Source organism: Macrobrachium nipponense, chromosome 47 (genome assembly GCF_015104395.2).
Source record: "Macrobrachium nipponense isolate FS-2020 chromosome 47, ASM1510439v2, whole genome shotgun sequence".
Taxonomy (NCBI): Eukaryota; Metazoa; Arthropoda; class Malacostraca; order Decapoda; family Palaemonidae; genus Macrobrachium; species Macrobrachium nipponense.
In genome coordinates, this window is record NC_087222.1 from 4,206,316 (window position 1) to 4,225,184 (window position 18,869).

The following is an 18,869-nucleotide window of genomic DNA, read 5'->3' on the forward strand; positions in this document are numbered from 1 at the left end:
AATGATGCATGAATTCGTAGCGCGCGGATGTAAAAAAATGAATTTTTTAAAAATTCACCATAAATCGAAAATATGTTATAGAGACTTGCAATTTGTTTCAAAATGAAGGAAAATGATTGAATATTACGATACTGTAAGAGTTTTAGCTTACAAATGCAGTTTTCGACCATTTCGAACGAGTTAAAGTTGACCGAATGTCGAATTTTTGTTTAAGATTTTTTTTTTATATGCAAATATAAAAAAAATGAGAAATGCTACAACCTTCCAATAATTTTTGTTATATTGTGCATGTTTTTGCGCACATTTTCATATATAAACCTTTAAAAAAAGCGTAATATGAAAAGGCTCAAATATTAGGAGAATGTGACCTACGCGTTTCCGAGAATTTTCGGCCATAATCGGCGCGCGGACGGAATAAAAAATATTTTTTCAAATATTCACCATAAATCGAAATATTGGTATAGAGACTTGCAATATATTTTAAAATGAAGATAAATGATTGAATATTACTAGACTGTAAGATTTTTATGTTACAAATGCGTTTTTTTACCATTTCGGTTGAGTCAAAGTTGACCGATCGTAGTTTTTTTCGTACTTATCGTACTTTATATGCAAATATTTCAAAAATGATAAATGCTACAACCTTCCAATATTTTTTGTTATATTGTGCATGTTTTTGCGCACATTTCCATATATAAACCTTTAAAAAAAGAGTAATATGAAAAGGCTCAAATATTAGGAGAATGTGACCTACGCGTTTCCGAGATTTTCGGCCGAGAATCGTCGAGCGGAGGGGAAAAAAATATTTTTTTAAAAAATTCACCATAAATTGAGATATTGTTCTAGAGACTTGCAATATATTTTAAAATGAAGATAAATGATTGAATATTACTAGACTGTAAGATTTTTATGTTGTAAATACGTTTTTTGACCTTTTCGGTTGAGTCAAAGTTGACCGATCGTAGTTTTTTTCGTACTTATCGTACTTTATATGCAAATATTTCAAAATGAGAAATGCTAGAACAACTTCCAATATTTTTTGTTATATTGTGCATGTTTTGCGCACATTTCCATATATAAACCTTTAAAAAAAGCGTAATATGAAAAGGCTCAAATATTAGGAGAATGTGACCTACGCGTTTCCGAGATTTTCGGCCGAGAATTGGCGCACGGAGGGAAAAAAAATATTTTTTTCAAAAATTCACCATAAATCGAGATACTGTTCTAGAGACTTGCAATTTGTTTTAAAATGAAGATAAATGATTGAATATTACTAGACTGTAAGATTTTTATGTTATAAATGCGTTTTTTGACCTTTTCGGTTGAGTCAAAGTTGACCGATCGTAGTTTTTTTCGTACTTATCGTACTTTATATGCAAATATTTCAAAAATGAGAAATGCTACAACCTTCCAATATTTTTGTTATATTGTGCATGTTTTTGCGCCACATTTCCATATATAAAACTATAAAAAAAAAAAAAATAAGCGTAATATGAAAAGGCACAAATATTAGGAGAATGTGACCTACGCGTTTCGGAGATTTTCGGCCGAGAATCGGCGCGCGGAGGGAATAAAAATATTTTTTTCAAATATTCACCATAAATCGAGATATTGTTCTAGAGACTTGCAATTTGTTTTAAAGTGAAGGTAAATGATTGAATATTACTAGACTGCAAGTAATTTGCTTACCCCCCAAAAAAAAATATTCATAATATATATATATATATATATATATATAATATATATTATAATAATATATTATATATATAATATATTATATATAATTAACTATGTGTGTATTGATATATATATTATATATATATATATAATTTTTTTTTATTTAATAACGTTAAAATTATATATATTACATTCTACGATTCTGGTACCAATACATAAATAAAAGGAATGCAGGTGACACTTCTCTTTTCGCATACAATGAAATGTCTTATTATTATTTTATCATGCACACATTCAGATATATAAAAAATTGTAATAAATATAAAACTTAAATATAAAATAAATGCAGAATACTCACTCGTAATCCTGACTCTTCGTTCTATTCTTGTTTTCTCCCTCCTCCATTGAAGAGTCTTGCATTTTTTTCCACTCGACATGACGAGGTACAGGTGGAGGAGGGAGGGGGGAGACGCGCACCCTTACTGCTGATGGACCCGGCGGCCCCGTGCTCCCTCCGCTGTCGGTTTAGGGGGCGCGCTCCAATACATGACCTTAGTGTGGTACTTTCGGTCACACTCCCCTATCCTGCAAAGAGCAACTTTGCAGAGACGACAGAAGAACCGGGTGTCACTCCTTCTGCCATTCATATGGCACACCCGGCACCGTTTCTGCCTTCGCCCTTGTAAGGCCTCCAGTATGTGTTCCCCTGGCTGCAGCTGACACGCAGGGTCCACTACCCGACGAGAAGCTGTGATGGCGGGGCCGGCAGCAAGAGGGGCGTCGTCAGCAGGGGCGGCAGCACAGGGGCGGCGGCAGGGGCAGTGGCGGCGGAGCAGGGGCGTCGTCAGCAGGGGCGGCGGCAGCAGGGCGTCGTCAGCAGGGGCGGCAGCAGGTCGAGCGAAGTTGGCCCTCCTATCTGCCCTTTCCAGCTCGGGGCAGGGGGTCAGTTATGGAAGGCCACTCATCGGGATCGAAGTTGATGAGGGCATTCCCGGCTACCTCTAGGAACTGTATGTGGGTCAACCTCGGAAGATTGTCACCGCGGTACCCACAGTACAGTATGTAGGCATTTTGGAGGGCCAACTGAAGGATGTATTTGAGGAGCTTCTGTGTCCACCTTCTGGTTCTCCTGGCGAAGGGATAGTACTGGATGAGCTGATCAAAGAGATCAACTCCTCCCATGTGCCTGTTGTAGTGCCCAATGACAGTAGGCCGCTCGGTACGAAACTCCTCAAACACAACTCGGCCCTGTCGACGTGTCTTCTTCCGCTGTACGATCTCTTCTTGGATGGGTTCATGACTCGTCGTAATCATGGGGACGAGTCGGACACCCTTCCAACAGATGACGAAGACAGCGCCCTTCCGCCGCCACTCTGTCTCTCCTTCTTGCCAGGTTGTTGCGGTATGACTAGCGAACCTCTTGAGGACATTCGGGGCCCCACGCACCAACCGAAGGGTACCACTGACGTGAACACCTGCTTCATACAGTTCCTGGGCCAGGGATACCGAGTTAAAATAATTATCCATAAGCAGGTGATATCCCTGGTTACGGAAACGTCCCACAAGGTTGAATACAGTGTCACGCAGCGTGAAGAAGACCCCGGTATACACTGAAAAGTCCACAACGTATCCAGTGTTGGCCTCGGTAATGAGAAAGAATTTCACACCATATTTCTTTGGCTTCTTGGGGTTATACACTTTTATACTAAGACGTCCTTTGTAAGGCATCATCCCCTCATCCAAAGACAGGTTCTTTCCAGGAATCACGAGATTACTACACCGCTCACGGATATAATCCAACACTGTGCGCACTAAAATGAGGCGATCACTGTTATTTCGGGGTATGGCCCTTCGGTTGAAGGCATTGAAGTACCTGTCCAACGCCAGGAAATTATCACGGGACATAACGCCAGGCACATTCGGCATACATAAAAAATAATTTCTCCTCCAATATTGCCTGACGTCGACAGCAGGTGTCATACCAAAATAAAATGTGGAGCCCCAAAAAATGCGCCATGTCAATGAGGTTACAACCCCGCCAGTAATAGACAAGGTCGTCCTCAGCTCATACTGGCAGTACCGAGCGTAGTCCACCGTCTCGTGTACCAGGTATTCCAGCAATTCCCTGGCGTCAGCAAAAGCTGGGATGAACCCCAAAACAGTCAGGGGTACTGGTACGGTGATCCCAGGGGTTGCCGTGAAGGGGTGCATGTTAGGAGGGGTGGGGTCCTCCGTCCACCCCTCGTCACTCTCCGACGACCGACCTTCACCTTGGCTGGCGCGACGAGGTGCGGGCACGATGCACACTAACATCCCCCCCCCACCCCCCCCGTTGGCCCACCACCATCACTTAGGCCCTCACTCTCTGTATCGTCCTCTGCAATAAAACTTGAGCCCGTATCCCCACCCTCCCCCTCCTCCTCAGATTCCCCCTCGTATGCACTGAACCCACTGAATTCGAGCTCACTTTCGGGATGTGAGTCCTCGAACGGACATTGGGGGGCAAATATTCATCCTCACTTTCATCGGGACTGATTTGTCCTCATCACTCGTATTATGACCATCCGCCATCAAAATGAGGACTTGCGACATGTTCCCGATCAAGCTCCGAAAGATATTCGTCTATGTCCCTTGGTTGGAGGCCTCCCAAATGCCTACGAATGCCCCTAAGGACGCCCACATGCTTCCTAGGAGTAACCAAAGGCATACGATGTGTTCCTGAAACACTTTCAGCCACACGTGACTGCACAGAACGGCCTTGAGGATCGGGGTCATGCTGGGTGCTTGGCCCCTCGCCAGCATCCAGGTCCAAAACTCGCCTTACACGATCCCTTCCGACGGGTAAAACGCGCCTTTCACGGTTCACACGTCGTTGAGACATATCTATGAATGTCCTGTAGCAATACAAATGCTCAAAGTCTCGCACAAGTCCAGAAAAACACGCTTTTCACGAAAGATCGCTCTCGGATGGTGCGCTACTGATGCTGGCTGGAGCAAGAAGAAGGGATATCGCGCATGCGCACCTGGGTCACGCTTCAAAACAAAACAAGGCCTTGATCCGTGAACTCCCAGCATCCCCCAAGGTGCGTGATTCAAAAGTTTTAGGCTGGTAGGCCTATAAGTATTTTTCCGCGAATTTTAAAAAAAAACTTTCGTATGTCGACGTAAAATACGTCCAGTCGGCACCCGACAGACAATTTATCTCGACGTAAAATACGTCCAGTCGGCGTTTAAGGGTTAGTAAGAGGGGGTTAAGAGTTCTCGCCAGTAACATTGAGGCCTAAGAAAACCTTAGTTTTAATGCTTTGGAAAGCTTTCAAAACTATGTAAACTGTATTCTTACTGCATTTTTCATCAAAAAAACCCTTCAAATATCCATTTTTTAGTGTCATTTTTCTACTGCCAGATCAGCCTTGAAAGCGACATAACCCTGGAAATAATTTCTGATTATTATGATTGGAAAGCGCCTTAACCTCGGAACGTCGTAAGCCAAACCTGTCGTAACCCGGGTGGACTGACCTGGTGTGTATATATATATTCTATATATATATATATATATATATATATAATTAGATACTTATATATATATATATATATAAATAATATAATATTTTATATATTCATAAAATGTATCGATATATATATATATATATATGTAATATATATATATAGATATATACTATATATATATATATTATTCCTAAATATGTATATAGTAAGGACATTTTAGGGTTTTGAGTTAATTTATATATTGTTCGTGCATTCTCTGTAACCTGTGGAATGTGGAGGACAGTGCAGAGATAATGACCTGAGAATAGCTGATGAATGAGTTTCTTAGGGGATGCGCGTTGAGATAAAAAATGCTTAGTTTGTCGAGTCAATGTACGACAGTTTATGAACTCTTCCCAAAGTGCCTTTGTGAAACTAGATGCAGCTAGAACGCGAGGCGTTGTCGAAGTGTGCATTCGTATGTGCGTAGTGCGCCGTCTTCTATTCATAATGCCAAGTTTATGGGAAGACTTGCACAGACATTCGGGGAGGAAGGCGAAGCCATGATGGCAGATGCCAAAGTGTTTTTATTTATCAGTGAGTGATATTCCGGTTGGAAATGGGTAAGTGTTACCTTTACTTTAGCCAAAGGGGTGGCTTGTTTGATATCTTGTAAGATGTTCCATCTTATTAACTTTGTCTTTGAACTTGTGTGTGTACTTACCGGGATGTGTTCTGTATCTTTGGCAGACGGTTCTGGATTTCGGTGGGTGGGACAGAGTTCCCAGGGGAAAGGTGTGTGAACCTTTTTGGGTGGGACTTGACAATGAGTTGTTTTAAGTTAGTCCTGTAAGACTGGATTACTTAGTTAATCGACTTAGTTATATTGTAAATAAACGTTATGTTATGATGCAAACTCTCTCCATTTTCATTACCTGTTAGAATGGAGAGAGAGTGGAGAGAGAGAGAGAGAGAGAGAGAGAGAGAGAGGAGAGCGAGAGAGAGAGAGAGAGAGAGAGGAGAGAGAGAGAGAGAGATGTGGGGTGATTGCCGAGAGAGAGAGAGACGAAGAGAGAGAGAGAGAGAGAGAGAGAGACGAGAGAGGAGAGAGAGGCTTGTATGTAAATGGAGTTATGGGGTCTGCCTTCCGTTTCGTGTCCACGCTTACCTAATGAATACATGGGGTTTTCCCCATGTTTATAGTGGTTGGTCAGACGGTTAAAGAGGGGATATAGAAAGTTTTCTTGCTTTTCTATGCCTAGGAAACGCCAATGTAGAGATGGTTGGCCAGTTAGGAAAAAGGGGTAGAGAAAATGTCCGTCCGTGGGATGGGGGGATGAGGAAAGATTTTCTATTAGGGTCATCAATTTGCCCGTACCGAGATTTTTTCAGGGTGGGGAGTCCGTGAGACAAGCAACTCAGTCTAGTTTCATGAGTGAGTGTTGATAGGGGTCATCTCAGCGGTCGCGTGTGTATTGTGCCGACGAGATTTACGCGTTTTTTACGAAGAATTTCGAGTTCCTTTTGTTCCCATTATGGAGTGGTGAGTGTTAAACTATTGTTTATCAAAAAGGATTTGGTTTTGTTTAAATGTTTCAGGGTTATGGGATGGTTCAAAGTAGGTCAAAAAAATTTTTCAATTTTGGTTTCTTTCCCCATAGTGGAACGTGTTTTTTGTTCTTATTCACGCGTGTTTATAATAGACGTATGCATTGCGTCAATTTTGTTTAAAAAAACTAGGAGTGTATTTTTCTATGCATGGGAACTGTGCTTGAGACAAGCATATTTGGCTTAGTGACACAGAGCGGCCACAATTTTAAGGGCTTCAGCACATTTCTGCAGAGAGGCGCTTGCATTGTGAGGGTGTACGGGCATCCCTCGGGGGGATAGTAGCATGGGAGGTACCACTAGCCTCACTCGAGAGATAGTGCAGGGGTAGGTTATTTGCGAGATGGGTGGATACTGCTGGTATGCCCTCGGGCTGTTCTGCCCGCTCGACTGAGGGGTTGTTCTCAGGGGGGGAGAAATTTTTTTTTTTTCTCAGTGTGGGTGAACTCCCCCTTTTCCTTTTTTTTTTTTTTTTCTTTGTGTTGGGAGATGGATTTGTCCTTGACATTGGATGCTAAGATATCAGCTGATTGATTAGTTGATGAAGTGAAATGCCCGTCCCGTAGAGTCTTTTTTTTTAGAAAAGATATTTTTTTTTTTTTCTCCCTTGGATGAAGAGAAAAGGAAATAAAAAGAGATTTTTCTTTTCCGAAAATGAGGGAAAAGTAGTTAACATGCAGGGATGTGTTATATGTTTCTTTGTGCCTTGAAAGACACAAATATAAGGGGGGATACAACAGATTATTTTTTTATTGTGTTGGAGAAATTACTTTGAAATGCCGTATGATTGGGTGTTGTTATCTGTGTTGTGTGGCAATGGTGTTATGTCATGGTGTTGCATGCTGGAGAAATTGTATGTCATAAGATTCAGCATTACTGTTGTATGCTATTTGAATTTCACCCTTACTTGAGAATTATTGCTATGGAGAGTTATTGTTATTATTAATAATTGTTATACTTGAGATGTGTCACGGGAGGTTTGCTTAAGTATAATTATCATTACGGGAGAATTGTTTTACGAGAGATTTGAGATATTTCATGGGAGATTATTCAATAATTATTACAGATAATTATTCAAGGAGAATTATTACGATGAATTAATGGGAGAAGTCTTGTGTTAATTATTTGTTGAGTTTTTGTAACTTTGGAGAATATTTCAGTGATTCACGGGGATGAGTTTTGCTGAATCTTGATGAATCTGACTGAATCTTGGTGAATTGTGTGGGAATTTTGCTGAATTTTGTGCTGAATTTTTGGAGAATGGATAAGCATTTAACATTGGTGATGTTTTTGTACTGATACTGATGATTTTGATGATAGCAATTTTTTTTGGTGATTTTGTGATAATGATATTCTGATACTGATTTTTTATATACTAATACGTGGGTGTTTTAATGCTGTCAAGGGAGGTGAAATCTTTTGTGATTATGGGAAGAACTAACAACACATTATTTTAGTTTTTTTTCTTTTTTTTATGAGTTCAGCAGATAATTGCTTGACATCTAGTGAGTTACGGGAGATAATTAATGGTGCCGCCGTTGATTTTTCTTTTCTCCTTTTTTGAAAGTTAGCCATAGCTGACACAGTTTTTTTTTTACCAAGGGTGAATTTGAATTTATTTTTTTCTCCTCAGTTTATGTGAAATGAATTATTTCTCAGTTCATGACTTAGAGTCATTGCTCGGGAACGTGTTCGTGTTTTAGCTATTTGATGCTATAGAGTAATATAGGGGAGAATTTCTTGCATGTTTTGAATGCATCACGTAATGGCACTACATTTTTTCTCTGGATATTGTGTTCCAGAAATTGTGAGTTTTCTTGCACAATACATTAGTTGTATTTGTGACAACTTTGTGAGAGATAGGAAACTGGTTAAGTTTTCTAGTGGCTTATGTCGTAGTGCATATGGGGAAGTCTTTGCTTAGACACTGTCGAGTTGGGAGTTCTGTTATAATGGAACTTGTGGGCCACATTGGTGATTTTTTTCTAGAACTTTTTCTAGGGACAGTTTTGTGATAGCCGGAGTTTTTTGGCCTTTTTTTTTTAGCAGTATTTGCTAAATGGCACGTGAGTTTTTAAGTTTTAGTTTTTTTACTATAACATTGAGTTATTCTCTGGAGAATTGGAGTTATAATTGAGATATATTGTTTTGGGGAGATAATTGGAGTATATATTATTTTGGAGTTATATTTGAGATAATATATGGGAGATATTTTTTGGCCACTTTTGATATTTGCCAATGTGATGAGAGCTATGTTTAGTTCAATTATTTTGCAGCCATCTTTGTTGCAAATGGAGACACATATTGGAGATTATGGGGCAATATTTGGGAGTGTGTGAGTTAGATGCCTTGAGTGCACATTTTTTGGAGATATATTATTTGGAGCCTTGTTTTGTTCCACATGGAGTTATTGTGGAAATAGAGGTAAAATATTTTGTATTTGCCGAAATAGAGGTGACTATTCTCTATTCTTGGAGTGGTTGTCTTTTTTTTCTACTGACATGTGGCTATTGGAGAAATAAGAGAATAATATAAGGGGGTTGGTTATTAACCAAATGGAGGAAATATTTTTTATAACCGGAGTGGTGTATTATTGATATGAGTCTCATAATGGAGTTGGAATTAATCTTGGGCGGGTAACCCTTTTTTTTGTGGTTATGGATTTTTTTTCGAGACAAGAGAAGTTTTCTGTGTTCTCTTTTTTTGATTTTCGTGACTATTTAGAGGCGAATGGCATTACTGCATTACGAGTTATTTGGAGATGTGTGTGCATTTTTCATGTTCACAAGTGTATTCTTGGAGAAATATAATTGGGGAAAAGTCATGTTGAGAGAATAAGTCTTCGAGACAAATTTTTTAACACATTAGTCATATCCTGGAGTTAATTCTGTGAAATGTGTCAGTTAGACTTTTTTTTCTTGAGAATCATGAGTTTCCAAACTTATGTCTGACTAGACAATTTTTATGCTACTGTTTGAGCATGCGTCCGCAGGTGATTTTCTGCTGACAAGCGATGTGATGAGCCGTGTGCTGAGGCGGTGTGCTGATTCTTTTCCTCTGATGGCGACAGATCAGAATTTTTGCAATATCTGGAAATGTGGCTATAGCATTTCACGAAAGCGCATGTGTGAGAGTTTGCTTTCTGGCAAATTCCATAGCTTTACATGGAGCATTTCTTGGGGAAAACGCGGGAGTTATGCATATTATACATGTATTATGTATTTTGTGATTGGGGAAATCTTGTGATTATCTTTTTTTTATTATTTTTTCTTCCTTTTCCTATGAGAGATATGATTTGGGGATTGAGCTTAAGTAGCATTTCTTTTTTGGACGGGAGATTTGGTTTTACAGGGAGATGTGATTTTTCGAGGGTTGCTATTTACGTAATGGGAGTTTGACATTAAGTCTCATTGTGATTAATTATTGAGCAGTTAAAGGGGTTTTTGTTTTTGCTGTTAAAAGTAGGAGATTTTTGCTGATTTTGTGGGTTGTTTAAATGTCAGAACTTAAGAGAAAATTTTTTGGGTCTGGGTGTTACGTGATTCTTTTCTTTCTTGAGCTCGTTACGAATTTTTTCTTTTTTTTTCTTGTGAGCACATTCGAGTTTGCAATGTGAGTGCAGAATTCCGTGGAGTTGCTGTGATTTCTGAGTTGTGTGTGTGCTGATGTGCGAGTTTTGGAGAATGAATTGGAGACTTGATGTTCTTTTTCTTAGAGAGTTGTGATAATGACTTATCATTTTAGTAGTCATATTTAAGGGAGTTAATTGGGAGACGTTCAGTTAGTATTTCTGACCTTTTTGAGATCGTTGTTTGATAGAGGTGTAGTAGTGGGTTGGGAATTTTCTTAGATTGACCAGTGACCTGACTGACATACTAACGCCCAAAAGTCGTTCCCCGACACCAGCAAGACGTCCACCAGCCGTGAAGAGAGGTTGCTGCCATGTTGTCCAGGGTGATTACAAGTATTTCCATGATGGGTGTTCGAGAGAATTCTACACCGTGTTTTTTGGGGATCTACAAGAAGCCGTGAGAGTCTTCTACGATGAGGGGGAGGCATTACGTCTTCCTACGTTGCTACAGTTGCTATAGCCTGTTGCTGTCTGTGCAGCTACTTGCAGACAAGCGAAGAGGGATATTCAAGAATCCTAATGCAGAAAATATGAGAGAAAATGCGTCTTGTGTTATTGGGAGATTAAAGCGTGATAAGACTTTATTTTATAATGCCAGAGACGTGCAGTTTTACTTATTTTATTTTAAGCCGGCCAATGTTTTGTATTATATAAGCAATTTTGCTAGGCGGGAGCTAGCATATAGGTGCGAGGCCGAGCAATCTGTAAGACATAGGGTTTTGATTAATTATATATTGTTCGTGCATTCTCTGTAACCTGTGGAATGTGGAGGACAGTGCAGAGATAACGACCTGAGAATATCTTGATGAATGAGTTTCTAGGGGATGGCGTGAGATAAAAAAATGCTTAGTTTGTCGAGTCAATGTACGACAGTTTATGAACTCTTCCCAAAGTGCCTTTGTGAAACTAGATGCAGCTAGAACCGCGAGGCGTTGTCGAAGTGTGCATTCGTATGTGCGTGTGCGCCTCTTCTATTCATAATGCCAAGTTTATGGGAAGACTTGCACAGACATTCGGGGAGGAAGGCGAAGCATGATGGCAGATGCCAAAGTGTTTTTTTATTTATCAGTGAGTGATATTCCGGTTGGAAATGGGTAAGTGTTACTTTACTTAGCCAAAGGGGTGGCTTGTTTGATATCTTGTAAGATGTTCCATCTATTTAACTTTGTCTTTGAACTGTGTGTGCTTACCGGGATGTGTTCTGTATCTTTGGCAGACGGTTCTGGATTTCGGTGGGACAGAGTTCCCAGGGAAAGGTGTGACCTTTTGGGTGACTTGACAATGAGTTGTTTTAAGTTAGTCTGTAAGACTGGATTACTTAGTTAATCGACTTAGTTATTATTGTAAATAAACGTTATGTTATGATGCAACTCTCTCATTTTCATTACCTGTTAGAATGGAGAGAAAGAGGTGGAGAGGGGAGAGAGAGAGAGAGAGAGAGAGAGAGAGAGAGAGAGAGAGAGAGAGAGAGAGAGATGTGGGGTGATTGCCGAGAGATTGAGAGAGAGGATGCGAGAGAGAGAGAGAGAGAGAGGCTGTGTATGTAAATGGAGTTATGGGGTCTGCCTTCCGTTTCGTGTCCACGCTTACCTAATGAATACATGGGGTTTTCCCCATGTTTATATATATATATATATATATATATATAGTATATATATATATATATATATATATATATATATATATATATATATATATATATATATATATATATATATATGTGTGTGTGTGTGTGTGTGTGATAACTTGATCACGAAGTATATAAAACGTGATGCTATGTATAAATAAAGGTTTTTTGCCACGAAGGAAAAAAATGAAAAAAGCGAGTTAGCCGAGTACTTTCGGTCCTATTCGGACCCTTTACTGAGGCATATAAGGAAAAAAATGAAAAAGCGAGTTAGCTTTTTCATTTTTTTCCTTCGTGGCAAAAAACCTTTATATATATATATAGATTTTATATATTATATATATATAGATATATATATACATATATATATATATATATTATATGGTGTCATATTTCATCTGCCAGATGAGCGTTGTAGGCGTCGTAACCCTGGAAATAATATCTGATGAATATAATTGAGAAGCGCCTTAACCTCGGAACGTCGTAACTCGGGGACTGCCTATATATATATTATATATATATAATATATATATATATATATATATATATATATATATATATATATATATATATATATAATATATAATATATATATAATATATTGCATCTGTTTATCTTGGTATGAATACTTAACTAAAAGGTGAAAAACTTTTTTTTTTTTTTCAGAAAACGAAATAATATACAAAACACCAATAAATACAGATATATAAAAACTTGTAATAAATATAAAACTAAATATAAAATCAATGGAGAATACTCACTCGTAATCCTGACTCTTCGTTCTATTCTTATTTTCTCCCGCCTCCATTGAAGAGTTTTTAATTTTTTTCCACTTAACATGACGAGGTACAGATGGAGGAGGGAGATGCGCGCCGTTATGCTCTGCGCCCTCCATTGTCTCTTGGCAGCAGCACTCCAATATATGACCGGAATGTGGTACTTGCTGTCACACTCCCCGATCCTGCAAAGTGCTATTTTGCAGGTGCGACAAACAAACCGGGTGTCTCTCCTTCTGCCATTCATATGGCACATCCGGCACCATTTCTGCCTGCGCCCTTGTAGGGGGTCCAGTGTGTGATCCCCTGGCTGCAACTGACACACAGGGTCCACTATCCGACGGGAAGTCGGAATCTGAGTGCGGGCGGGACCATGAAGGGCGGCGGTAGCATAGGCGGCGGCAGCAGCTGTACGAGCAGGACGACCGAGGTTGCCCCTCCTAACATCTGCCCTTTACTCTAGGGGCAGATCTGGAGCTCGGGGCAGGGGGGCGGTGATGGAAGGCCACTCATCGGGATTAAAGTTTATGAGGCATTCCCGGCCACCCCGAGAATCTGGATGTGGGACAACCTTCGGGGGTCAGAATTGTGCCCACAGTAGAGGATGTAGGCATTCTGGAGGGCTAACTGAAGTATGTATTTGAGGAGCTTCTGTGTCCACTTCCTGGTTCTCCTGGCGAAGAGATTATACTGGATGAGTTGATCAAAGAGATCAGCTCCTCCCATGTGCCTATTGTAGTGCCCAATGATGGTAGGCTGCTCGACAAGAAACTCCTCATATATAACTCGGCTATGTCGACATTTCTTCCACTGAACGACCTCTTCTTGGATGGGCTCGTGACTCGTAATCATGGGGACGAGTCGAACCCCCTTCCAACAGATGACGAAGCAACTCCCTTCCACCGCCACTCTGTCTCTCCTCTTGCTAGATGTTGCGGCTGGCTAGCGAACCTCTTGAGGACATTCGGGGCCCCACAAACCAACCGAAGGGGCACACCTGCTTTATACAGTTCCTGGGCCAGGGATATCGAGTTATAATAATTATCCATAAACTGGTGGTATCACTGGTTACGGAAACTATCCACAAGACCAAAGACTGTCACGTAGCGTGGAAAAGACCCTGAGAAGTCCACGAGGTATCCAGTGTTGAACTCCATAATAAAAAATAACTTTACACCAAATTTCTTTGGCTTCTTGGGGCTGTACACTTTTATGCTAAGACATCCTCATCCAAAGAAAGGTTCTTGCCAGGAACCACGAGTAACTGGCACCATTCACAAATGTAATGCAACACTAGGCGGACTAAGATGAGGCGGTTGGGGTTATTCCGTGGTATGGCCATTCGGTTGAAGGCGTTGAAATACCTGTCCAACGCCAGGAAACTATCACGGGCCATAATGCTGGGCACATTGGGCATACTTAAAAAAAAAATTCCGCCTCCAATATTGCCTGACGTCAGCAGCAGGCATCATTCCAAAAAAAATGTGGAGCCCTAAAAAATGTGCCATGCCCGTGTGGGTTGCAGCCCCGCCAGCGATACGACAATGTCGTCCGCAGTTCGTCATGATAGTATCGATCATAGTCCGTTGTCTCTGCTACTAGATATTTCAGCAATTTCCACGTCAGGAACGGCTGAATGAATCCCAAAACAGTGAGAGGAACAGGTACGGTGAGTCCAGGTGCTGCCGTGAATGGATGCATGTTAGGTGGAGTGGGGTGTTCCGACCACCCCTCGTCACTTTCGGACATACGGCATTCACCTAGGCTGGCGCGACGTTGCAACCTTCTATTTGCACGCTCACATGCTTGAGCACGGCTTTGCACCCCCCCCACTAAATTCAAGCTCACTTTCAGCCTGTGATCCCGTACGGACATTGGGGGCAAATATTCATCATCACTTACATCGGGGGTGATGTCCTCGTCACTAGATGACCAACTGCCATCAAAATGAGGACTTGCGACATGCTCTCAATCGAGCTCCAACAAGTATTCGTCAATATCCTTTTGTTGGAGGCCTCCCAAATGTCTACAAATACCCCTCAGCACACCCCGATGCTAATAGGCACACGATGTTGTTCTTGGACACTTTCGGCCACACAAGGCCGCACAACACGGCGTTGGGAAGCTAGGTCATCTGGGGTGCTTAGTCCCTCTGGAGCATCCAACTCCAAAACACGCCTCACATGATCCCTACCGACAGGCAAAATGCGCTTTTTGCGCTCCAGACGACAACGGGACATCTCTACATACATCTTGTACCACCACAAATACTTAAACACTCGCAAAAGTTCGACAAAACATGAATGCGGCAAGAGATCGCTCTCAGACGATGCGTCGCAGATGCTTGCTGGTGCGAGCAGAACGCAATTCGCACATGCGCGGCTGGGTAACGCTTGTACTCAACAAGCTTGATCCGTGAAGTCCCAGCATCCCTCAAGGCGCGTGATTCAAAATTTTTGCCAAGTAGGCGTATAATTATTTTTCCGCGAATATTTAAAAAACTTTTTTCAGTCGACGTAAAATACGCCAATTAAGCACACGTCCAAATGGCAGAAAACATTAACACTTATTATCTCCATCTTCGTCTCCATAGAAAGCATCCTGTTCTTTCCGTGAACTTCAGCAACATTCCTGGGACCCATGGCTAATAACATAAATAATTAAGTTTACACACAACACGATGAAGTAACTTACAGTACAACAAAAGTGAAATCACTAACACGAATTTACGTTTACAAACGAAGTCTATGTGAAAGAAACTAATTCCAGGTGTTTACGATAACACTGCTGCAAAAAATGGTCAAGAACGACTTTACATAGAGATATGATGGGACAGATGCTGACCAATAGGAGAGCAGGATCTTAGTGGTGACTAGCATCAGGAACCAATGGGAGAGCGGGAGGATGGTGGCGCATCTACTGAGTTGGTGGTGCGCTAGTTTTAAAATTGTTCTCGGCGGGCTGGGCAAATCACAGACTGTACAGTACACACACCCTTTCGCGACCTGAATTATTTTCGTACACAGAAGCAAAAAAAACTTTGTCTTTGCCTTCGTAACCTGGATTTTTTGTACTTAGGGACTTTTGTGTGTAGGGGTATGACTGTAATTATTTTGTTGTTATTTTTCTTGGGTTGAAGCATGTGCCCAGGTTCCAACCCCCCCACCCCCACCCCTAGATCTGCTAGTGACAGAGAGAGAGAAAGAGATGGAGACTCATGTTTGTTTATATAGTATATATACTCAAATGTGTTAGTTTAGAGAGAGAGAAAGAGAGAGGCACATGTGTGTTTATACATATACGCGTAAGTGTTCGGTTTTGGAGCAAACGCAATGTTTACTCTGTTAAGCTTCTCAGTAAAGAGGTTTGTGGGTGTAAAGGGGTTTGATACACTGCTGATGGGCGTCAAGTCCACTACTATGAAGCAGTGAATTTGATATGAGTTTTACTACTCCAGGACTTCATCCAAAACTGATGTGTTTAAAGTAAGAAAGGGGAAGTGTCACCCAAGTTAGAGGAAATGGCCTAACTAGGGTTGCCAGATTAAGGGGGCCGGCCGGCTAATGCCATTCTTTAAGGACAAGACTTTGATATTCATACCACTTAATAAGGTGACTTGGGACTTCTTCAAACCGCATATGATTTTCGCCTCTGACCTTCAGTTTTGTGACGCCAGGGCGATTTATCCCGAAAATAACCATTTTTCAAATTCTATCTCCTCCCTTGATATTTAATATCAAGACCTGGGATTACTACCATATATAGACCTGATGTGACCTCCAATCGAATGAGGAGTTTTTTTTCTAAAAATCATTTTTTTGCTTGAAATGAATTTTTCATTATGGTAAAAAAATAAACCCTATAAATTAGGAAAACAAAATTATTTCAAAAAAAGACTATACAAAAATTGGAAAAAAGGGCTTCATTTGATTGTTCTATAATGTCTCTCTGAGTTATATATTACCAAATTCCAATGTTATAGCTTTAAAACTAAGTGAGAAGATAGATTTTGAAGGTCAATAACTATAGTTTTGAGATAGGGCGTTCAAAGTTTTTCTTCGTATTTTTATAACGACAATGTTAATAAATAATGATTATTATGAATGTATATTTCTTTTTGTGTATTAATAAACCAAAACTATTTTATTTATCATAATTTAATCATAAATGATGATCCCTTTGCTCATATTCGTAGCTTGGGGCACTGCGTCAGGCAAGACGGGGCACTCCTTCTTACGCAACCCTCTCTCTCTCCTTCACTAACTCGGCTTATTACAGCGAATTTTCTTCTTCTGAATGTTAGCTAGATGTTTTCCTAGTATTTTCCGTTTTAGCATGATGAAATTCTTGCCGAAACAAAAATAAACAAACATAAATGCAAGAGAATGTCAAGAGGTTAAATTCGAAGTTGTACTCTCTTTTTACAAAGACAATGTTAATAAATCATGATTATTATGAATTTCATATTCCTTTTTGGGTATGAATAAACCAAACCTATGTTATTTATCATAAATTAAGATCCCTTTGCTCAAAGATTGTAGCCTGGGGGACAGTGTGATGTGTGGTTCAGGCAAGACGGGGGCGTTTACTTAGTACGCAACCCCTCCCTCTCTCTGTTCACTAACTACGCTAATATTGCATATATTATGATATTCTGTAATCATACTAGAGCGAATTTTCTTCCTCTTTATGTTAGCGAGATGTTTTCCTTGTCTTTTCCTCATTGGCATGATGAAATTCTTGTCGAAACATAGAGAAACTTATGTTAAAGCAAGCGAATGTCAGAGGTGAAAATCGAACGTGTAGACTACTTGGAGTCTGTGCTCACACTGAATGGTTGTACGAGCACTGAAGGTTGTACAAGTTGATACTCCCCTCTGCGACCCACGGAATCTCTACAGATGCCATTTCTCCCAATTTCTTTGACAACAATTATAAAAATTTACGGTAATAGAAGAAATATTGCATTTTCTTGTATGGATGAATGTTTTAGGCTTATTGAGTTATGTTCACTAATTACCCTGTTACTACGAAAGTAAGAGGAATTTTGATGAAGTATTTCGTATATGCATTCTCAGTTGCCATATGAAGCTCCATAAATTTTTTCATGACTTTGCATTTTTCACCCTGTACCCCCATATATAAGGGTTCCGGCCAGCCCCCTTAAAAGTTAAGAACTGCAGGGACTATTACAATTACTCACCTTACATAAATTTATACCTTTAAACATTCCCAGACCAGTATATTATAAAAACAGAGACAATTTTCACATAAGTGAAAAAAATAAAACCAAAATTTTAATGGAGGTATTAAAAAAATGGAAGATCGTTTTTAAAGGTAATAATCAGCACAAAAATTAAATACAGAAATTATACTCAAAAATTCTTTTCATTGGGAGCGTATGAGTATGAATAGAAATAAGAAATATGCACAAAAAAAAGGAACTAAAATCATTATTTATATTTCTCTTAAGATGTTGCTATTTTTATTAGATCCCTATTCTCTAGCACATACCTATGAAATTCTTTGCATTGAAATTAAGGTTCCATGTGCATTGAAAGACTGCTTCCACAGAAGCCACATCCAACTTGTTTCACTTGTCATTCCACTGGATATTCATGATTGAGAATACTCGCTCACCAATGGCATTATGAGGTGGAATGCTTAATAAATACTGGCACAAAATTAACATCTCTGAATATTGTTCTTTCAATTCCATCTGCTGAAGGATATATAGAACTTCATCTTTCATTGCACAGCATGGTCACTCGTTCATCAGGCTTGATCTCCATATGTTTACCAAGGAGATTTTTCAATGCTGACCGCTGTCAAAAAAAGGATGTTTGCGTCAGTTCTACAACCTTCGTTTTTTAACACAAGACAAGATGATTGGACTTGTTCCCATGCTGGAAGAGTATCCAATAACTTCCATGGAAAGTGATCAAAACCTTCTGAAGATGAAACCCCCTCTGAAGGTAGTCATAGCAAGTGACGTAGTAGTCATTCACTTCAAGTATGAATTATTATGGTGAGCTAAAATCGGGACAATACGGGTGTCACA

The 18,869-nt window shown here is 40.0% G+C and overlaps 1 protein-coding gene across 3 annotated transcripts in view; it reads left to right on the forward strand.

Annotated features, from left to right (window-relative positions):
* The window catches only part of LOC135204676 (uncharacterized), a 93,528-nt gene that overhangs the window by 58,214 nt on the left and 16,445 nt on the right, over positions 1-18,869 (forward strand). The window lies entirely within an intron of this gene.